The sequence below is a fragment of the Scyliorhinus torazame genome, chromosome 5 (assembly GCF_047496885.1).
Source record: "Scyliorhinus torazame isolate Kashiwa2021f chromosome 5, sScyTor2.1, whole genome shotgun sequence".
NCBI classification, from domain to species: Eukaryota; Metazoa; Chordata; class Chondrichthyes; order Carcharhiniformes; family Scyliorhinidae; genus Scyliorhinus; species Scyliorhinus torazame.
In genome coordinates, this window is record NC_092711.1 from 141,765,154 (window position 1) to 141,779,432 (window position 14,279).

General features: G+C 45.8%; 1 long non-coding RNA gene across 2 annotated transcripts in view; it reads left to right on the forward strand.

Moving 5' to 3' along the window:
- Positions 1 to 13,579, forward strand: part of LOC140419873 (uncharacterized) — a 25,558-nt gene extending 11,979 nt beyond the window's left edge. Inside the window, exons 3-4 of one of the 2 annotated variants that reach the window (XR_011946061.1) lie at positions 1,928 to 5,857; positions 7,590 to 13,579. This is a non-coding gene — a long non-coding RNA (uncharacterized lncRNA). The remainder of the gene's footprint in view (positions 1 to 1,927; positions 5,858 to 7,589) is intronic. The other variant, XR_011946060.1, reaches the window with a different exon arrangement.
- Positions 13,580 to 14,279: the final 700 nt, after the last annotated feature.

Here is a 14,279-nt window from a genome sequence, read left to right on the forward strand (position 1 = left end):
GTCAAAGGCTGGGAATTCTTTTTCTTAATGATTATTTTTATTCTCCTTCACATTTTCATTCAAATTTACACCCACCGACAAACAATCAACAGTAACAGGTATAATGTCAATCCCCTGGCCAACAATTCCTCCCCCCCACCAACCCCCAAACAACCCTCAACATTTTAAATACAAACATCAAAGAAAAGAATTCAGGGAATCCACCATCCAACCCCATACAGTCACCAACAACATACACAGTCCAACCCCCCACTCCCCCCTTTTGTTCAATGTCATCCAATTTTTGAAAGTGCATAATAAACAAAGCCCATAAATTGTACAACCCTTCCCCTCAACTCAGACTTCACTTTCTTGAGTGTTGAAAAACTCCAACAGATCCCCCCGCCACACCAGGGCACAGGGTGGAGAAACTGACCTCCACCCCACCAGGATCCGCCTTTGGGCGATGAGCGAGGCGAAGGGTGAAACATCTGCCTCCGCACCCGCTTCCAACCCTGGCCGATCCAATACCCCGAATATGGCCTCCAGAGGACCCGGCTCATGCCTCACATGTACCACCTTCAAAATTACCTTGAACACCTCCCGCCAATACCCCTCCAGCTTTGGACATGACCAAAACATATGAACGTGGTTTGCGGTCCCCCCCCCCCCCCCCCCCCCCAACGCTCACAAACATCCTCTACTCCTCAAAGAGTCGGCTCATCTTAACCTTTGTGAGGTGCGCCCGAATACACCACGTACAGCTCTATCAGCCTCAACCTCGCGCACAAAGTTGAGGCATTTACCCTCCAGAGCACCTCACACCACAACCCCTCCTCCATGCTCTCTCCCAGCTCTTTCTCCCACTTTGTCTTAATCCCCTCCAGTGGGCCTTCTGTTCTCCTCAAATCGCCCCATAAATTGCCAACACCACCCCTTCTCCATTCCCGGAAAGCTCTGTATCTCCTTCTTAGCGAAATAAAGGCTGGGAATCCTACAGCGAGTAACTCACAACCTGACCTCCCAGAGCTTGTCCAAACATCTACAAGGCACAAGTCAGGAGTATAATGGAATACTCTCCACTTGCCTGGATGAGTGCAGCTCCAACAACACTCGAGCAGCTCGACACCACCCAGGACAAAGCAGCCAGGTTGATTGCTCCTCCGTCCACAAACATTCAAACCCTCCACCACTGACGAACAGGGGCAGCCGTGTGTACCATTTACAAGATACACTGCAGTAAGTCGCCAAGGTTCCTCAGACAGCACCTTCCAAACCCACGACCACTACTATCTAGAAGGACAAGAGCAGCAGATACCTGGGAACCTCACCCCCTGGAGGTTCCCCTCCAAGTCACTCACCAGACCGACTTGGAAATATATCGCCGTTCCTTCACTGTCGCTGGGGCAAAATCCTGGAACTCCTCCCTACCAGCACAGTGGGCGTACCTACACCTCAGGGACTGCAGCAGTTCAAGAAGGCAGCTCACCACCACCTTCTGAAGGGCAACTAGGGATGACAAAAAATACTGGCCTAACCAGCGACCCCCAAATCCCCGTCAATGAATTGATTTATCTTTTTAAATACCCAATTGTTTTTTCCAATTGAGGGGAAATTTAGCATGGCCAATCCACTGGTGCTGGGCGGCACGGTACCATAGTGGTTAGCACTGTTGCTTCGACTGTACCTCCTGTTTGTTATGGTCTCTGTGCCTAGGACAGGAAGCAGTGAGCATGGATCTGTCAATCAGCCTGAATCAGCACCTTCAGGAGAATTGGGAGGGTGAATATTAGAGACAGCAGTGAGAATGGAGGGAGAGTGTGTGGGATGGAGATTTACAGCTTTTAGGGAATGAGAGAGGAAAGAATGTTTCATAGAAATTAAAATAATCTGTTCTGAATTTCTATCCTGTACTGACTGTGATGTATTTTGTAAACACCTTTTACAGGATGTTAAAAGGAGAGGATTTACAGACAGAAATCTCCAACATCACGTCTAGATCTGACAGAGTCACTCGGTTCATTGGCCATTAAATCGGGAAGGAGGAATGTCCGCCTGACCTGTTGGCTTCAAAAGATTTTAAACATCGGTGTGACTGGAAAAGCACCGAGACACACCCGAGTGAGAGTGTTCCAGAGAACTGACTGTGGAAAGAGCTTTAACCAGTTACACAGCCTGAAAACACATCACACCATTCACAGCTGGGAGAGACCGTACACGTGTTCTGTGTGTGGACGAGACTTCAACTGATTGTCCGACTGGAGAGACACGAGGAGACCCAAAACATGGGGAAACGGTGGAAATGTGGGGACTGTGGGAAGGGATTCAGGGTTCCATCTGCGCTGGAAGCTCATCGACACATTCATACTGGGGAGAGGCCCTTCACCTGCTCTGTGTGTGGGAAGGGATTCACTCAGTTATCCCATCTGAAGTCACACCAGCGAGTTCACACCAGGGAGAGGCCGTTCACCTGCTCAGACTGTGAGAAGACATTCAGTCACTCATCCACCCTGCAGACACACCAGCGAGCACACACTGGGGAGAGACCGTACACCTGCTCTCAGTGTGAGAAGGGATTCCCTCAGTTATCCGGCCTGAACTCACATCAGCGAGTTCACACTGGGGAGAGGCCATTCACCTGCCCTCAGTGTGGGAAGGAATTCACTCAGTCATCCAACCTCAAGTCACATCAGCGAATTCACACTGGGGAGAGACCGTTCACCTGCTCTCAGTGTGGGAAGGGATTCTGTGTTTCCTCGAACTTGCTGAGACACCAACAAGTTCACAATTGATTACAGGGGTAGGATTCTGCTGTTATTGTTTCTGCTTCAATTACACAGAGGACTGCATTTTGTTCATTCTGACAGTTGGTCGATGGGGAGGGTCGGAGGGTTTCTTTCTGCTGGACTGGCCATTATCCCGACTTTGCCTCCAATGGGCTGATACACTCTGAACCTTCTTGCGAATACCTGGTTTCAGGTTTCACAAGAATCAGAAGAGTGAAAGGGAGTTTTGAAGTTTAAGACAATTTGTTTCCATTTCTGTTTGGAACCCCCAAAACCATGCCACGTTGCCATGAAGATGGACTGTGGTGGTTATGTGATTCTTTTGTTTAATTTATTTGGGTGTTTCCCACTGTGGAAAACTGAGTATGCGGGGCTCAGGGTATGAGGGAACAAGGTGTCTGAGGTGGGCTGGGAAAATACATTAAAAGGTATGATGGGAGATAGCTATTATTTAAGGAATTATTACATATTTACAAGGGGATTGGTTCGCTCAGTTGGCTGGATGGTGGGTTTGTGATACTGAGCGACACCAACAGCTTGGGTTAAACTGCCGTACCGGCTGAGGTTATCCATGAAGGCCCCGTCTCTTCAACATTGCCCCTCGCCTGAGGTGTGGTGACCTTCGGGTCAAATCACCACCAATCAGCTCTCTCGCTCTCTCTCTCTCTCAGGAGAGAGAAGCCTGTGGTCCTCTGGGACTTTGGCTACTTTCACATATGTATGACAAATATAAATTAAGGAATAAATATCCAACAGTAATAGTGATGCAATGGTGCCGAGGGGATTTTCACAGTAGTTTCTTTTGACAATAATAAAGATTATTATTATAACAGGAAACATTAAAGATTCCATTACATGAAAAGAAGGGGCTCATAAAATGGCCAAAATAGGTAATAAGCCTGAGGATTGGGAACTTGTCTTAGAATTCAGCAAAGGAGGATCAAAAAACTGATTTTAAAAAATAGAATATGAGACCAAACTGGTGAGAAACATAAAAAAAACAACTGGAAAAGCTCCTATAGGAATGTGAAAAGGAAAAGATTCGCAAAGACCAATGTGGGTCCATTCCAGGCAGAGACAGGAGAGTTTATAATGGGGAATAAGGAAATGGCAGTGAAACTAAACAATGTGTGTCTGTCTTCACAGAGGAAGATACAGAAATTGTCCTAAAAACACGAGAGAACCAGTGAGCACGAGGAACTGAAGGAGATTAGTATTAGTGAAAAATTAATGTGGTTGAAAGTTAATAAATCCCCAAAAGCTGCTGCTCTACATCCCAGAGTGTTGAAAGAGGCGGCTGGAGAGATAGTGGATATATTGGTGATCATCTTTCAAAATTCTATAGATTCTGGAATGGTTCCTGCAGATTGGAAGGTGGTAAATGTAACCCCAATATTTAAGGAGAGAGGGAGAGAATGGGGAACCACAGACCCATTAGCCTGGCGTCAGTAGGATGGGAAAATGCGACAATCTATTATAAAGGATGTGATAACATATGAATTAGGAGCAGGAGTAGGCCACTCGGCCCCTCGAGCCTGCTCCACCATGCATTACATCCTGGCTGATCCAATTGTAACCTCAACTACACACAGGCCCCTTAGAAATTAAACCTGCGGAGATAGTTATGGGGAATAAGGAAATGGCAGAGGAGTTAAACAGGGGCAGCACGTAGCATTGTGGATAGCACAATTGCTTCACAGCTCCAGGGTCCCAGGTTCGATTCCGGCTTGGGTCACTGTCTGTGCGGAGTCTGCACATCCTCCCCATGTGTGCGTGGGTTTCCTCCCATAGTCCAAAGATGTGCAGGTTAGGTGGATTGGCCATGATAAATTGCCCTTAGTGTTGGGTGGGGTTACTGGGTTATGGGGATAGTCTTTATGGTTGAAGAGACTTCAAATATTCCATTAATACTAAAGAATATGGAGGAGGAACTAAATACCAATACTAGAGATGCAGTATTCAACAAACTAATGGGGCTAAAGACAGGTAAGTACCCTATCCCTGATGACTTACACCTTAGGATCCTAAAGAAATGCCGACAGAGATAGTGGATGTGGTGAGACCACATCTGGAGAACTGTCAGCAGTTTTGGTCCCCTTATTTAAGGAAAGATATTATTTTATTGGAGGAGGGTTAGAGAGGATTCACTAGGATAATCCCCGGTATGAAGGGATTGTTTCAGAAGTTTGGACTCTACTCATTGGAATTTAGAAGATTGAGAGTTGATCTCATTGAAACATACAGGATTCTTAAGGGGTTTGACAGGGTAAATGCTGAGAGGATGTTTCCCCTAATGGGAGAGTCTAGGGCCAGAATAAAGAGATGTCAATTTAAGACTGAGATGAGGAGGAATTTCTTCTCTGAGGCTTGTGAGTCTTTGGAACTGAAAGCTGTGGGGACAGAGTCCCTGTGTATATTTAAGTCTGAGATAGTTTCTTGATCAGTGAGGGAATCATGGATTCCAGGGAAAGGGCAGGAAAGTGGACGTGAGAAATGTTGGATCAGCCATGATCCTATTTAAAGGCCGAACAGCCTCCTCTTCTTCCGATTCCATATGGTCATATGATGGTCTTACCCCCACCTATTGTCCCAATAGCCTTTCACCCCCTTGCTTAACACAAATCTATCCAGCTCTGCCTTCTAAATATTCAAAGGCTCTGCTTCCAGTGCCCTTAGGAAGAGAGTTCCAAAGACTCAGCACCCATTGCGAGAAAAAAAGTTCTTCTCTGCCTTAAAAGGGCAAGTTGCTACTTTTTTAAAATTCCAATTAAGGGGCAATTTAGCCTGGCTAATCCACCTACCCTGCTAATCTATGGGTTGTGGAGATGAGACCCATGCAGACACAGGGAGAATGTGCAAACTTTACACAGACAGTGACTTGGGGCCGGGATCAAACCCGGGTCCTCAGTGCCGTGAGGCAACAGTGCTAACCACTATTGTTACTTTAAGATGACTTCAATTTCTAGATTCTCCCACAAGAGGAAACATCCTTTCCACATCCAACATCAAGGTTCAATCAAGTCACCTACACTCCATCGGACACAAGCCCAGCCTGTCCAATCGTTCCTCATAAGACCAGCCTCCAATTCCGGGTACGAGTCCAGTAAACCTTCTCTGAACTGCTTCCAACACATTTATATCATTCCTTAAATGAGAGCAATACTGTACACAGTGCTCCAGATGTGGTCTCACCAATGTCCTGTGTAACTGAAGCACAACCTCCCTACTCTTGTATTCAATTCCCCTCACAATAAACAATAACATTCTATTAACTTTCCTAATTACTTGCTGTACCTGTATACTCGCCTTTTGTGATTCATGCTCTTGGACACCCAGATCCCTCTGAATCTCAGCTCTGCAATGAATACAAAAGTAGGGAGATCTGCAGCTGCTGGAATCTGAAACAAAAGCAGTAAAAACTCAAATATTTCAGCAGGTCTGACAGCATCTGGGGAGAGAAAGGGAGCTAATGTTTCGAGTATGGATGGCTTTGACATCCAGTCATCCAGACACAAAATATTTGCTCCCTTTTCTCTCCACAGATGCTGTCGGACCTGCTGAGATTGTCCAGCATATTCTGTTACTGTAGACATTCCCTGTCTGCCCAGTTCTATTTTGAAGTCAGCCCCTGAATTGTGTGGACATAGTTTCAGATTTCCACATTTAAGGAACAAACGTTGAAATATTTGCTCCACACCCACAGGGTTTCATCTGTTTAAAGCCACAAACAGAAAGGTGCAGTTTTCTCCTGGCGTTTGAGACAAATCGGCTTAAAATGATGCAGAGTTTCAGCCAATGTGGGAGATTCCAGCTGATCCCCGCCCCTCATGCACTCCGACTGGTTGGAGGACCAGCTGCTCCCGTTCAGTCATCCAGGTCCGTCCCCTCTTTCTGGGGCTGCCGTCAGTCAACCTGGCATTATGATGCAGAGCATGCGCAATGCGGCTGCTAGAGTTCGACATCAGTGCGCAGGTGCGGGAACGGAGTTTGGAGCATGCGCAATTTCAGTGTTGACCTCGGGAAGGGACTCCTTTGTCCCGGAGAAGCGGAGTCAGCGTCAGGCGGTGGGTGGGAGGAATCGCAAACCCTTCCGAATCATTGTCAGCTCCCTGGTTTGCAGCTGCCGGGACCAGGCCCAGGTTAACCCTCCTACTTCAGCGACTGGAGGATGGTTCACACCAGAGGAGGGGGACAGTGAATAAGAGCTGACACTTTGGACTCAAATCAATGAGGATTCTGATCTCTGGGAAGGAAGGAAACCCTGGGAGGTGGGCGGCGAGGATTCACAAACACCCGCTGGAGGCCCCAAACCCCCAATAGGAACCTGCAGGTCCCGAGTTTGCAGTTCCCGGGGCTTGTTTACTTCTTGTGTGCCCAAGTGGACGGGACATCAGGGTCCCAGTGACCACGACAGAAAATGAGTGATTAATTGATTATATTCTCACTTTGCAAAGAGAGGCTTGAGAATTGAACACAGCCAGAGTGGAGGCAGGAGGTAAACTGTAAGGAAAATAATTGTGAAGGTGCTGTGCTGGGTTTGCCAACTGACCAACTCTCATGGTGAAAATTAACGGTGGTGTTTGCCAGAGCTGTTGGAACATAGAAGCGGTAAGGAACATGGTTCTGTGCAGTGACAAAGATCCAATTTGTAGGACAGCCAGCATCCAGGCAGCATGCAGACTGGGACAGTGGACTCAGATACATTTCTGTAACATATGGGACTATTAGTCACCCTGGGATTTACTGTTTTGCAGGTACAAATGAGGAAAATATGTTGTATGTTCAGGATTTCTCTCTATAACGTTTTGTAAACTTCTTTTCCAGGGCACTAGAATGGGTGGATTTACAGACAGGAAGCTCAAACTGAACATCACAGCATGATCTGACAGAGTCACTGAGTCGCCACAGCCAGAATATCATTAGTCATTGAATTTGGAAGGAGAAATGTTTGTGTGTTCTGCCTGTGTGACACCATTTCAAACATCATTGTGACTGGAAAAGTATCAGGACACACAATGGAATGAGAGTGTTCCAGTACATTGACTGTACAAAGAGCTTCAACCAGTGAAACATCCTGTAAAAAAAATCACACGATTCGCAGCAGGGAGAAACCATACAGGTGTTCTGTGTGTGTGGACAAAGCTTCAACTGACTGTCCAAACTGGAGAGATATGAGGAAACTGGCACCATGGAGAAACCGTGGAAATGTGAGGACTGTGGTGAAGGATTCAATTCTTCACCCCGGCTGGAAATCCATCGACGCGTTCACACTGGGGAAAGGCCGTTCAACTGTTCTGTGTGTGAGAGGAGGTTCACTCAATCATCTGCCCTTCGCTTACACCAGCGAGTTCACGCTGAGAAGAAACCATTCAGCTGCACAACCTGTGAAGAGAAATTCAAGTCTTTATCCATCCTCACTGAACACCAGCGAATTCAAAAGGGTCAGAAACCATTCATTTGCTTTGTGTGTGGGAAGGGATTCACTCAGGTATTCACCCTCCAGACACACCACCAAATGCACACAAACGAGGAACCATTCAGGTGCATCACCTGTGGAGAGAGTTTCAGTCAGTCAACTGACCTCAGTGAGCACCAACACACTCACACTGGGGAGAAGCCGTTCACCTGCTCCGTGTGTGGGATGGGATTTCCTTGGGCATCCGAATTGCTGACACATCAGTGGGATCACACCGGGGGGAGACGGTTCTCCTGCTCCTTGTGTGGAGCGGGATTCACTCAGTCACAACACCTGCTGAGACACCAGCGAGTTCACAAATGACCAGGGATTGGAATCAGCTGTTTTGCTGCTGCTAATCACATCCAGGATTGATAGTCTGACAATATCTGGTTTGATTCTGCTGATGTTAACAATCTCTATAACTGGCTGCAGTTTAATATCCTGAAGATGTCAATGATTTTTGGGGCTGCAATGTCCCTTTTTAAAAGCCCCATTTGTGATTTTTCTCCTTAATTCAAGAACTCTCAACATGAACACATGTACAGTAAAATTCTGAACTTGCACTTCAATCCTAACTTGGTCTTTGATGCAAATCAGTGTCTAAAAGGTTCCACTGATTGACATCTCCAATTACAAACTGCAGATTAATCCTTGCTGACAATTCTTACTGACTTCTTCAGTGTTCTGTCCATTATGATATTAAATTGTGAAGTAAGCGAAACAAACTGTGAAATATTATACATGTACTTTAAAAAACGCTTAAAAACCTTAACATCAACATTAATACTGATGAAGTTTGGAAGTCGCTGAGTTGAATCATTTCTGACACAGCAACAGCAACATTTGGTAAAGGTGGAACCCACAACAAAGACTGGTTCAGACTCACTCGGCCGAGATGACGTCTGTCATTGAAGCAAAAAGCAAAGTCGACCTGATGTGCAACATAAACCCAACAGCTAGGACACTGCATTACTTGAAAGTAGCCAAGACAGTTGTGTAAATATCAGGGAGATCCTGTGCAAATAAACATTGGACCAGCCTCTGTCAATAATTCCAAGCTGCCTGTGACAATGGAAATCTACGACTGATGGGGTGAAGGGGGATCTTTATCCGACCATCACCAAAGTTGCCCGGCTGAAATTGGCAGCTGGTGAAGTTCTTACCAACAGAAGTAAACAGATGTTCTGCTGGGTTGATCACGACTGTGAGCTGGACATCTCCCAGACTCTGATTGTCTCTATTGCAGCTTCCATGGTTGAGTTGGACAAGGAACCCTCACCAGTTGAGCTGGAAGAGGCCATTGATTGCTGAGCAAGCAGAAAGGCACCCGGCAAGGATGGGATTCCAGCTGATCTGCTTACACACGGACAGTCCCATCGGCTGTCGCACCTTCATGACCTCCGACGTCTCTGATGGGTGACAGGAACCATTCCATACGTGTGATGCAAAATCATCACAATATATAAAATCAGCAGTGACAGGGGAGATTCCAACAACTAGAGACATCTCACTCCTTAGCATCACTGGGAGGACCTTCACTAGGGTCATGTCTAAAAGATCCATCTACTTGCAGATTGAATGTATCCAGAAGCACAGTGCGGTTTCTCTGCTGACAGGTCTGCAGTGAACATGATCTTCTCCACACACCAGCTACAAGAGAAGTGAACAATTGGTATTTAATCTAAAATGTCTATGCTGAGAAAAGTGAAATGTTATCATTACTGAGTGAAAGTGAACCTTTCAGTGTGAATCACAATTTCATTGTACGATTGGAAACGGCGCCAAAATGTTTGATTCCCTCAAGACAAACTTCAGCCTCACATAGAAACATAGAAAATAGAAGCAGGAGGAGGCCATTCGGCCCTTCGAGCTTGCTCCATCATTCATTGTGATCATGGCTGATCATCCAACTCAGTAACCTGTTCCCCGCTTTCCCTCCACATCCTTTGATCCCTTTTGCCCGGAGAGCTGTATCTAACTGCTTCTTGAAAGGAGACAATGTTTTGTCCTCAACTCTTTCTGTGGTAGCGAATTCCACAGGCTGACCACTCTCTGGGTGAAGACATTTCTCCTCATCTCTGTCCTAAGTAGTCTACCCCATATCCTTAAACTATGATGCATGGTGCTGGACTTCCCGCATTTACCCTGTCTAGTCCTGTTAGAATTTTATAGGTTTCCATAAGATCCCTCTCATTCTTCTGATCTCCAGCGAACATAATCCTAACTGGCTGAATCTCTCCTCATACGTCAGTCCCACCATCCCAGGAATCAGTCTGGTAAACCTTCGCTGCACTCCCTCTACAGCAAGAACATCCTTCCTCAGATAAGGAGACCAAAGCTGCAGACAATACCCAGGTGTGGCCTCACCAAGGCCCTGTATAATTGCAACAAGACATCCCTGCTCCTCTACTCAAATCCTGCTAATAAGGCCAACGTGCCATTTTACTTCTTCACCACCTGCTGTACCTGCATGCTTACCTTCAGTGACTGCTGTGACCTTGCCTTTCTGACATGCACTTTCTATTTTGTGCCCCTGGTCCTGACCACTGGTAGGAGGCCTGTACATAACTCCCATTATGTTTTTGTTGCCTTTGTGGTTCCTCAACTCTACCCACACAGACTCCACATCATCTGACCCTATGTCGTTTAGTGCTATTGAATTTAAATTTCATTCCTAATTAACAAGACAACCCCGCCCCCTCTGCCCACCTCCCTGTCTTTTCGATAGGTTGTGAATCCCTGGATGTTTAAATGCCAGTCCTGAACCCCCTGCAACCACGTCTCTGTGATGCCTACCACATCATACCTGTCAGTCACAATCCATCTGGGTCACAAGCTCATCTACCTTGTTCCGTACACTGCGCGCATTTAAATATAGCACCTTTAATTCTCTATTGACCGTCCCTTTTTGTTTTCTTAGTGTGGTAGACCTTGGTTTACTGAGCCTTTCCATACACTGTGTCATATTTTGTGGGATGGGGACTATCGTAACCTCTCCTGAGTTCTGTCTTTTCGTGCTTTTTTGTATTCCTAAGCAGCTACGCTTCCCACTGATTACTTCACCTCTTGGTTCCCTGACTTTCCCTTCCCCCCCCAATCTCTAGTTTAAAGTCCTATTGACCACCCTATTTACTCTTTTCGCCAGAACACTGGTCCCAGCTCGGTTCAGGTGGAGACCATCCCAACGGTATAGGTCCCCCCTGTCCCAAAACTGATGCCAGTGTCCCATGAAAAGGAACCCCTCTTTCCCACACCACTCTTTCAGCCACGTGTTAACTTCCCTCATTCATGCCTCCCTATGCCAATTTGCACGTGGCTCGGGCAGTAATCCGGAGATTATGACCCTTGAGGACCTGTTTTTTAATTTGAATCCTAGCTCTTTATAATCTCTAAACACGTCCTCTTTTCTAGACTTGCCTATGTCGCCACACTACCAGAAGGATGTGGAGGCTTTAGAGAGGGTGCAGAAGAGATTTACCAGGATGTTGCCTGGTATGGAGGGCATAAGCTATGAGGAGAGGTTGAATAAACGTGGTTTGTTCTCACTGGAGTGACGGAGGTTGAGGGGTGACCTAATAGAGATCTACAAAATTATGAGGATCCCAGAAGTGTAGAAGATTTTAGTTTAGACGGGCAGCATGGTCGGCACAGGCTTGGAGGGCCGATGGACCTGTTTCTGTGCTGTACGTTTCTTTGTTCTTCTTTCATAAATCCATGTTAACTCTGTCCAATTCTGCCACTAATTCTGTCACTGCATTCTGTTTTCTAAGTACTCCACTATAAAATATTTGATCATGGACTTTAGAATTTTCCCCACTGCCATCACGTTGATTGGTCTTTCTACCTCCCTTTTTAAATAGTGAGGTTATATTAGCCACCCTCTAATCTGTAGGAACCGTTCCAGAGTCTGTTCAATCTTGGAAGATGACCACCAATGCATCCAATATTCCTTGAGTCACTTCCTTAAGTAGTCTGGTATATAGATTATCAGGCCCCGGAGATTTATCAACCTTCAATCTCATCAATTTCCCCAACACCATTTCTCCACTCTGATTTCCTTCAGTTCTTCCCCTCTCTAAACCCTACATTCCCCAACATTTCTGGTATGTTATTTGAGAAGACAGACCCAAAGTATGCATTGAGTTGCTCAGCCACTTTGTTCCCCATTATAAATTCCGATGTTTCTGACTGTAAGGGACATAGACATAGAATTTACAGTGCAGAAGGAGGCCATTCAGCCCATCGAGACTGCACCGGCTCTTGGAAAGAGCACCCTACCCAAGGTTAACACCTCCACCCGATCCCCATAACCCAGTAACCCCACCCAACACTAAGGGCAATTTTGGACACTAAGGGCAATTTATCATGGCCAATCCACCTAACCTGCACATCTTTGGACTGTGGGAGGAAACCGGAGCACCCGGAGGAAACCCACGCACACACGGGGAGGATGTGCAGACTCCGCACAGACAGTGACCCAAGCCAGGAATCAAACTTGGGACCCTGGAGCTATGAAGCAATTGTGCTATCCACAATGCTACCGTGCTGCCCCTTAATGACCTACAGTTGTCTCCACCAATCTCTTGCTCTTCACGTATCTACAGAAACTTTTACAGTCAGTTTTTTATGTTCCACACAAGCTTACTCTCGTACGCTATTTTCCCCTTCCTAATCAATCACTTGGTCCTCCTTTGCTGAATTCTAACCTGCTCCCAATCCTCAGGTTTGTTGTTTCTCCTGGCCAATTTGTATGCTTCTTCCTTGGATCTTGAAGTAATGTTTCAGAACTCACAAACTGTGGGAAGCTCCGCCCTCTTTAAGAAGGTTGAAGCTTACCTGTGAAAGCTAATGTTCTTGCTTTATTTTTCTTCAGGTTTATTCCTGTGATTTGGAAAGGTGCCTCAAGGAGAATGGGGAAAAAAAGTTACAATTGGGCAAAGCTGAAACCCCCTTCCCAAAAGAATTGGAAAACAAAGTCTAAAATGGTGTTTGGTTCATCTTTGATCTGAAAAGAAAAGTCACCTAAAGTCAGCACAATTGGGCACAGTTGGGAATGTTTGCTCCAATCCCTTTGCAAACCAACAGAGAAGTTAACCCTTTCCACTGACAGCATGGTGACAATTTGCCTTTTAAAGATTTGGCTTTATCCCATTTCTTATCTTTCAAAACAGGGTGTTTGAGAACAGGAGATATGGGAGTTATCTCCAAACTGATTTCAAATACTTGTGTCTCTGATATACAAAGACAATATTATGTGAATGCAATTACTATTGGACAGTAAAGTTTCTCCATGACTCCTCTCTCTCTCTTTCTCTCTCTCTCTTTCTCCCCCCCCCCCCCCCCTCCCCCCCCCCCCCCCCCCCCCCCGCGCGCGCGCGCTAGGTTTTTTGGTAAGATCACCTGAAAGTCCAAGAGTGACGTGTATGGCACATGGAGCCTGATACTGGGATACCAGTGCGGGTGTGCTGATGTGGAAATGCATGGTGAAGCTGCACTGAAGAACGGGTCCCAGACATACTCAGCTATTCGATAACAGAACAACATCGAGCGATTAATGTGGTCAGTAGAATGAGACAACATTTTAAATCATTATGACATTGACACATGCGCCACTGGAAAACTGACTTTAAAACAATCAGAATAAAATTATACACACTTGTATCTGTCAGAGGGAGTGAAATTAAAGTGAAAAGGGATCTAGAATCTGGATTCAGAAAATATCCACAAGGTGGAGGTAGGTGAACAGAGAGCTGGAGAATCTTTAAAGTCCGTGCATGAACTTCTGTTTGAAGCTGATGTATTTTCAACATGCCAATAATTTGGAATGGTGTGAGATGCTCTGCAGCTGGGAAAGATGAATCTAAGTGAACAGTTATCACATTTTACTGGAAAGGTTTTTACTTTTATTCTTGGTGGCAGCTCAAGCATTTGTGTTGCTGATTCTGATAACTTTAGCAGTTTTAGTATGTGATCTAACTGTGTTATCGATGTAATCAAGAAATTATGAAAACAAGCTTGTCATGTAGAAATAGGTGGGTTGATCAGAAATCAGTTGA